Source organism: Dasypus novemcinctus, chromosome 6, assembly GCF_030445035.2.
Source record: "Dasypus novemcinctus isolate mDasNov1 chromosome 6, mDasNov1.1.hap2, whole genome shotgun sequence".
Classification (NCBI taxonomy): Eukaryota; Metazoa; Chordata; class Mammalia; order Cingulata; family Dasypodidae; genus Dasypus; species Dasypus novemcinctus.
This window is the reverse complement of record NC_080678.1, coordinates 46,776,605-46,783,597: the sequence shown is the minus strand read 5'-3', so window position 1 is coordinate 46,783,597 and position 6,993 is coordinate 46,776,605.

Here is a 6,993-nt window from a genome sequence, read left to right as displayed (position 1 = left end):
AAAATTCCCTGGGTCCAGTTTTCTCAAAGCCTGGTTGGTCTCGTTTCAGTTTTTTTAGCTAACCCGGGATCAATCCAATGTATTTCTGTTTATGTTTGTAGGTCTGTTTCTGTTGCTTACAGAATGTTTAAATGATATCATGGGGCACAAAACAATCTGGACCTAACATACGTTACATAATTTAACAAAAACACCATGAGGTATTGTTTTAGTTTCCCAGCTGCTGAAACAAATACCATATAGTGGGTTGGCTTAAACAATGGGAATTTATTGGCTCATGGTTTTGAGGACAAGAAAAGTCCAAAATTGAGGTCTCAGCAAGACAATGCTTTTTCCCTAAAGACTGTGGCATTAAGGGATTGACCGCTGGCAATCCTAGGTCCTTGGCTTTTCTGTCACAGCCTATCCTCCTTTCTCTTCTGGATTCTATTGACTTCCAGTCTCTTTCTTTTCTTATGCTTTCTTTGCTAATAAGGACGTCAGCCATATTGGATTAGGGCCCACCCTCGTTAAGTTTGGGCACACCTTAACTAATTATACCTTCAGTGATCCTATTTACAAACAGTTTCACAGCCACAGGACAAAAAGTGGACATTATTCAAACCCCAACACGTAGACAGTATTTTATTTGTTCCATTATATGTAAGAGGAAACTGAGGTTAGAGAGAGTTTAGATAAGTTGCCAAGGTTTATGCTGGTAACAAAGGAAGAGCTAAGGTTAGAGCCCACGGTTGTTCTATCTAAAGGCCATCCTGGATCCATGCCAGCCGAGGGTCTCAGTGGTGCAGAGGGCATGTGTAAGAAATCTGGGGCTCAGCAAGCACCCAGTGCACTTCAGGGTAACCAGTTGCTCTCCAAGGAGCATTTCCTAGCAGCAATCCCTCCTCTCCCCAACACCTTTTTTTTTTTTTTATTTCCAAGAAGCAGTCAAATTTTACTTGTAAGGTAAAAAGGGTTATGATGGTTCTCAGAGTCAAAAATCATTTTACAATTGAGGGAACTGAGCTCCAGAGATGCCAAACGAATGGCTCTGGGTAACATAGAAAGTTATTGCCAGATCAGGTATCAAGACTAGGGTTCCCTGACTCCTGGTCTAGTGCCCTTTCCTGTAGCCTGCATAGCTCTCATTTCCTTGATTACTTCTCCAAGCAATGGTTTACTGTGTTTTCCCAAAGCAGTTTAGTGGAGCTGCACCAGATAACATATTTAAGTTGTGTAAATTTAAGTGTTTAAACATTTGGCAATAAAAGGAGACAGGGATAGAGAGAGTGAGAATTTTAATATAGCAAGTGATTCCATCTGCCAGTCTGGCTGATGGACCCAAGTAAAAGTGAAAAGGGAGAAGTAAATATGACTGCTCAATGGGTTCAGCTCCTATGTGTCTTTTACAGGGTGAACATCTAGCCATGCTGCATGGCCATGTATTTTATATTCATAGTTTTCTTTTTCTTTTTTAAATTCAACATGGACCTTGAACCATAGTCCACCTATTTCCACTGACCTCTCTCCTTCCCAAATTCTTTTGGTTGGTTCAAAGTCAGGAAAAATGGATTCTGGTAGACACCCTGACAGATGATGGTGACTTTTATGGACAAAGACATTTTTGAGGATAACTTAGATTACCGTGGTATTTGCTAAGAGTAGTATGTTTTGAATTTCAGTTTCATGGAAATTGTAGCTCCACACTGGCCCAGTGGGAGGCAATTGAATATAATGAAACTATAGGGCATGGGCTCTGGTGTCAGAAGAATTCACGTTTTTATACTGGTTCTGTGTACGATTTTGAGCAATCCTTCATTTCCTCAGATGATGGGAAAAGATCCATGTAAAATGGTTAGCCTAATTTTCTGCCTATATTAAGTGCTTAAACATTAGTGATTAATATTGTTACATAAAGGAATTGTTCAAAGAAACTTTGATGCAATATTAGCCAATTCTAGTAAAGAGCTGGGATTTCTGAAATTCAGTTCCGTGTCATCTATGTTTAACTTTACTTTTATTTGTAATAATGAGAAAATTGGGCTACATATTCTTCCCAAGGATTGAGATCTCTGATAACAATATGGATATCCTCATCTATTTTTGTTTCAGTTATCTATTGCTGAATAACAAATCACCCCAAGTCTTAGTGTCTTGAAGATACTCATCATTTTGATGATACTCCCTGCAAAGTCATGTTTGCAAAGGGTATGGATATGGAGAGGGACATAATTGGGGCCACTTTTTAAATCAACTATCACAGCTTCAGATGTCTTGGTATCTGTCAATAGAGTCTGTTGTGTTCTCCAGATAAAATTTTGTCTTTCATGGCTGAGAATATAGGTTCTTACAAGCTTAAGTGGTGACTGACAACTGTAGGCCACCAGGTTTTCCCTTAGTCTGTTTTCCTACAGCAGGATTCTTGAGATTGAGATTAGGTTTTAAACAGAGGGTCTACTCTGTCAGAACTTTACCTGTAGTGGAAAACAATTGTTTCACATTTGGAATAAAATGCACCATCTATTTATTCATGGAATTGTGACCCTCTGGACATGGCTTAAATTTGCAAATGCCTTTGCCAATTGGGATTGCTCAAAAAGGTAATTGCTGTCTGTATATATCTTCAAAAAAAAAAAAAAAACCATTGACAAAAATGATGGGGTGGGGGTGTGGGGAGTGGGGTATATGGGAACCTTTTGTGTTTTTTAAATGTTTTTTAATGTAATGTTCTTTGTGATCTATTAACTTGAATAAAAAAGTGTAAAAAGAAAAGGTAATTGCTGTCTGAAATAATGGCAGAATATTCCTCTCCTTCATAATGATTGGAAGAGGGGAACATAGACAAAGATTAGCAAAGAATACTACCTTTGAGAGCTACAATATAATTTTTCTTCTTTTCCATATCAATGGTAGAGATGGTGGTGCTGGCATGTGTGTGTGAATAAACAAACTGAGAATATCCAGCCAACGTTCTCTGAAAAGAACAGTGGCTCATTATCATTAGATGTCAGCCAAGAGGTCTGTTGTGTTCTTGTGGCTGCAGCCAGTGCTGGTGCAGATGCTGGTGTTAGCCACCGATGAGGAAGAGGGATCTACCAGGCCTAGAGTTTAGGAACAGAGAATGTCACCGATACTGTGTAAACAAGGTCACCTAGGGCACAGAAAGTAGAAAGCAAAATATTCTACTATTAATAGCTCATAAAAGTAGAAAATGCTTAGTTTGTAGCCATGCTCTTGTGCTTTTTTTTATTTTAAAATTTTTATTCAATTATTTTATGTATTATTTATATACTTTATATATTTATATAATAGATATGCACAGATCATTAACATTCAACTCAATAAATTTTCTTTTTGTGAACATTATACAACCAGCACCTATATCTAGAATTCCAAAATATTATCAGCACCACTAAAGACCCTTTCATGCCCCTCCCAATTCCTACCCCTCCTCCATGATAGCCATGGTTGTTTTTCCTAACAAAACAAATTAATTTTGTTAGATTTTGCACTTTAAATAAATGGAATCATACAGTATGTACTTTTTGGAGGGAGACTAGTTTCTTTCACTCATCATAAGGATTTTGAGACTCTTCCAAAAATTTTCACCTGTCAATTCTTTCCTTTTCATTGCTGGCTAGTATTCTACTGTATGGATAATTCACAATTAGCTTTCCCATTCATCTGTTGATGGACTTTTGAGTTATTTCCAGTTTTGGGCTATTAACAAATAAAGCATTATGGGCGTTTTGTGTACAAGTCTTTTGGACAACATACACATATATACTTTCTTTGGATAAATACCTAGAAGTGGAATGGCTGGGTTGTCTGGTAAGAGTATGTGTAATGCTTTAAGAAATGGCCAAACTGTTTTACAGTGATTGTAAGTTTTTCATGCCTAACAGAAGTGTATGAGAATTTTGCTCGCTCCATATTCCTGCCAATGGTTGGTACAGCCAGTCACTCCAATTCTAACCATTCTCATTGTTGTGCATGATATTGTGGTTTAAATTGTATCTTTCTGATGGATAATGATGTTGAACAATTTTAAAATTTGCTTTTGGTGGCAGACTTGGCCCAGTGGTTAGGGCGTCCGTCTACCACATGGGAGGTCCACGGTTCAAACCCTGGGCCTCCTTGACCCATGTGGAGCTGGCCCATGCGCAGTGCTGATGCGCGCAAGGAGTGCCGTGCCACGCAGGGGTGTCCCCCGCTTAGGGGAGCCTCACACGCAGGGAGTGCACCCCGTAAGGAGAGCCGCCCAGCGCGAAAGAAAGTGCAGCATGCCCAGGAATGGCGCCGCACACACGGAGAAGTGACATGATTCTTGTGCCGCTGACAACAACAGAAGCAGACAAAGAAGACACAGCAAAGAGACACAGAGAACAGACAACCTGGTTGGGAGGAGGTGGGGGAAGGGGAGAGAAATAAATAAATAAATCTTTAAAAAAATAAAATAAAATTTGCTTTTGACCCTTTGAATATCTTCTTTGATAAAGTGTGTATTAAAAAATATTGCCAATTTTCTTATTGGATTATTTGTCTATTATTGAGCCTTAAGAATTCTTTATATTTTCTGGATACAAATCCTTTGATATTTGTGTTGTGAGTGTTTTCTCCCAGTCTGTGACTTCTTTTATAATTTTCTTACTGGTGACTTTCAAAGACATAAAGTTTTCCATTTTCATGAAGTCCAATTCACCAATGAAATTTTTTTTATGTTTCATGCTTTTTGTGTTATAAATAAGAAATATTTGCCTATTTCCAAGTCACAAAGACAGTCTCTTTTTTTTTTCCTTTCTAAGTATTAAAATTTTAGTTTTTTACATTTAGTTCGTTCCATTTTTGTTTATGGTATGAAATAAGGGTCAATTTTCATTTTTTTCCCCACATGGATATCTAGTTGAGTCAATAATATTTGTTGAAGAGACTTTCCTTTTTCCTTTGAATTATTTTAGAAATTTGTCAAAAATTAATTGCTCAAATACACATAGGTCTGTTTTGAGACTCTTGGTTCCATTCCATTGACTTGCATATCTATCTTTTCACCAGTAAATTCTGAAATCAGGGTATGTACTCTCTTTTAAAATTGTTTTTAATACTTTGGCACCTTTGAATTTCCAAATAAATTTTAGAATCAGTTTTACAATTCCTACAAAATTCCTGCTAGAATTTTAATTTGATATTGCATTGAATCTATAGAAATCAATTTGAGTAAAATTGCAATCTTCCCAATATGAGTCTTCCATTCCATGAATATGGCATATCTTTCCATTATTTAGTTCATCCTTAATTATTCTCAGAAATGTTTTGTAGTTTTTAGTGTCAAGACATTGGGTGCCTTTCCTTAGAATTATTTCTAGGTATTTTATGTATTTCGACACCACTGTAAATGGAATTTAAAAAAATCCACTTTTCAATTGTTTGCTGCTAGTATATAAGAATACAATGGATTTCAAAAATATTAACCTTGAATCTTTATTTTGGGTAAGTGTTTTTTATTGTTCTAGTGGCTATTTTGTAGATTCTTTGGGATTTTTTATGCAACCAATTTTATCATCTGCAAACTATTACAGTTTTCTTTTACTATTATTTATTTTTCTTGCCTTATTGCAGTATCTAGGACCTCCAGAACAATGTAACATAGAAGTGATGAAAGTGGGTGTCCTTCTTTTGTTCCCAATCTCATACTGAAGCAATTCATACTTTTACCATTAAGTATGATGCTTGCTGTAGATTTTTCGTAAGTGTCTTTTATCACTTTGAGGATGTCTCTTATTATTCCCAGTTTACTCAGAGCTTGTATTATGAATTAAATTTTTTCAATTTTTTCCTGCATGAATTGAAATGATCATATGATTTTTCTGCTCTATTCTTTTAAAAATATAATCAATTGCACTCATTGCTATTAGAATGTTAAGTTAATCTTGCCTTTCTGTTATGATTCTACTTGGTCATAATCTATTATTCTTTTAATACATTGTTTGATTTGATTTACTAATATTTTCTTAATGATGTTGCATTTATATTCATGAGGGATATTGGGTTATAATTTTCTTTTTTGTAATGTCAGATTTTGGTATTAGAGTTATTCAGGTCTCATAAAATTAGTTGGGTCCAGGTCTCTCAAAGCCTGGTTGTTCTTTCTCCAGTTTTTTATTTTTTATTTTTTTAAATTTTTTAATGTTACATTAAAAAATATGAGGTCCCCATATCCCCTCCACTCCCCTCACCCCACTCCTCCCACAACAACCTCCTCCATCATCATGGGACATTCATTGCACTTGGTGAACACATATCTGAGCACTGCTGCACCACATGGTCAGTGGTCTACCTTATAGTCTACACTGTCACCCAGTCCACCCAGTGAGCCATGGGAGGACATACAATGTGCAGTACCACCCAGGACAACTCCAAGTTCTGAAAATGCCCCCACATCACATCTCTTCTTCCCACTCCCCACCCTCAGCAGCTACCATGGCCACTTTCTCCATCTCAATGCTACATTTACTTCCATTACTAATCACAATAGTTCCAGAATAGAATATCAGTAAGTTCAACCTAATCCATACTCTATTCCTCCATTCTGTGGATCCTGGGATGGTTATGTCCACTCCACCTCTGTATTGAGAGGGTATTTAGATTCCACTTGGATGATGATGCAATTCTCCTGTTTGCAGTTGTAGGCACTCTTGGCTCCCTGGTGTGATGGTTGACCCTCTTCACCTCCCTGTTAACTGGCTGGGGTAAGTCCACCAAACCAGAGGGTAGGAGTTGCAAATCTGTTGAGGGTCAGGGCCTGGCCATCACATGGACAGTCCAGAGATTCAGGTCCCCTGAGCATACACAAAACCCCAGTGCCGGGAAGCAGACGTGGCCCAGTGGATAGGGCGTCTTCCTACCACATGGGAGGTCTGCGGTTCAAACCCCGGGCCTCCTTAACCCTGTGGAGCTGGCCCACGTGCAGTGCTGATGCATGCAAGGAGTGCTGTGCCACGCAGGGGTGCCCCCCGC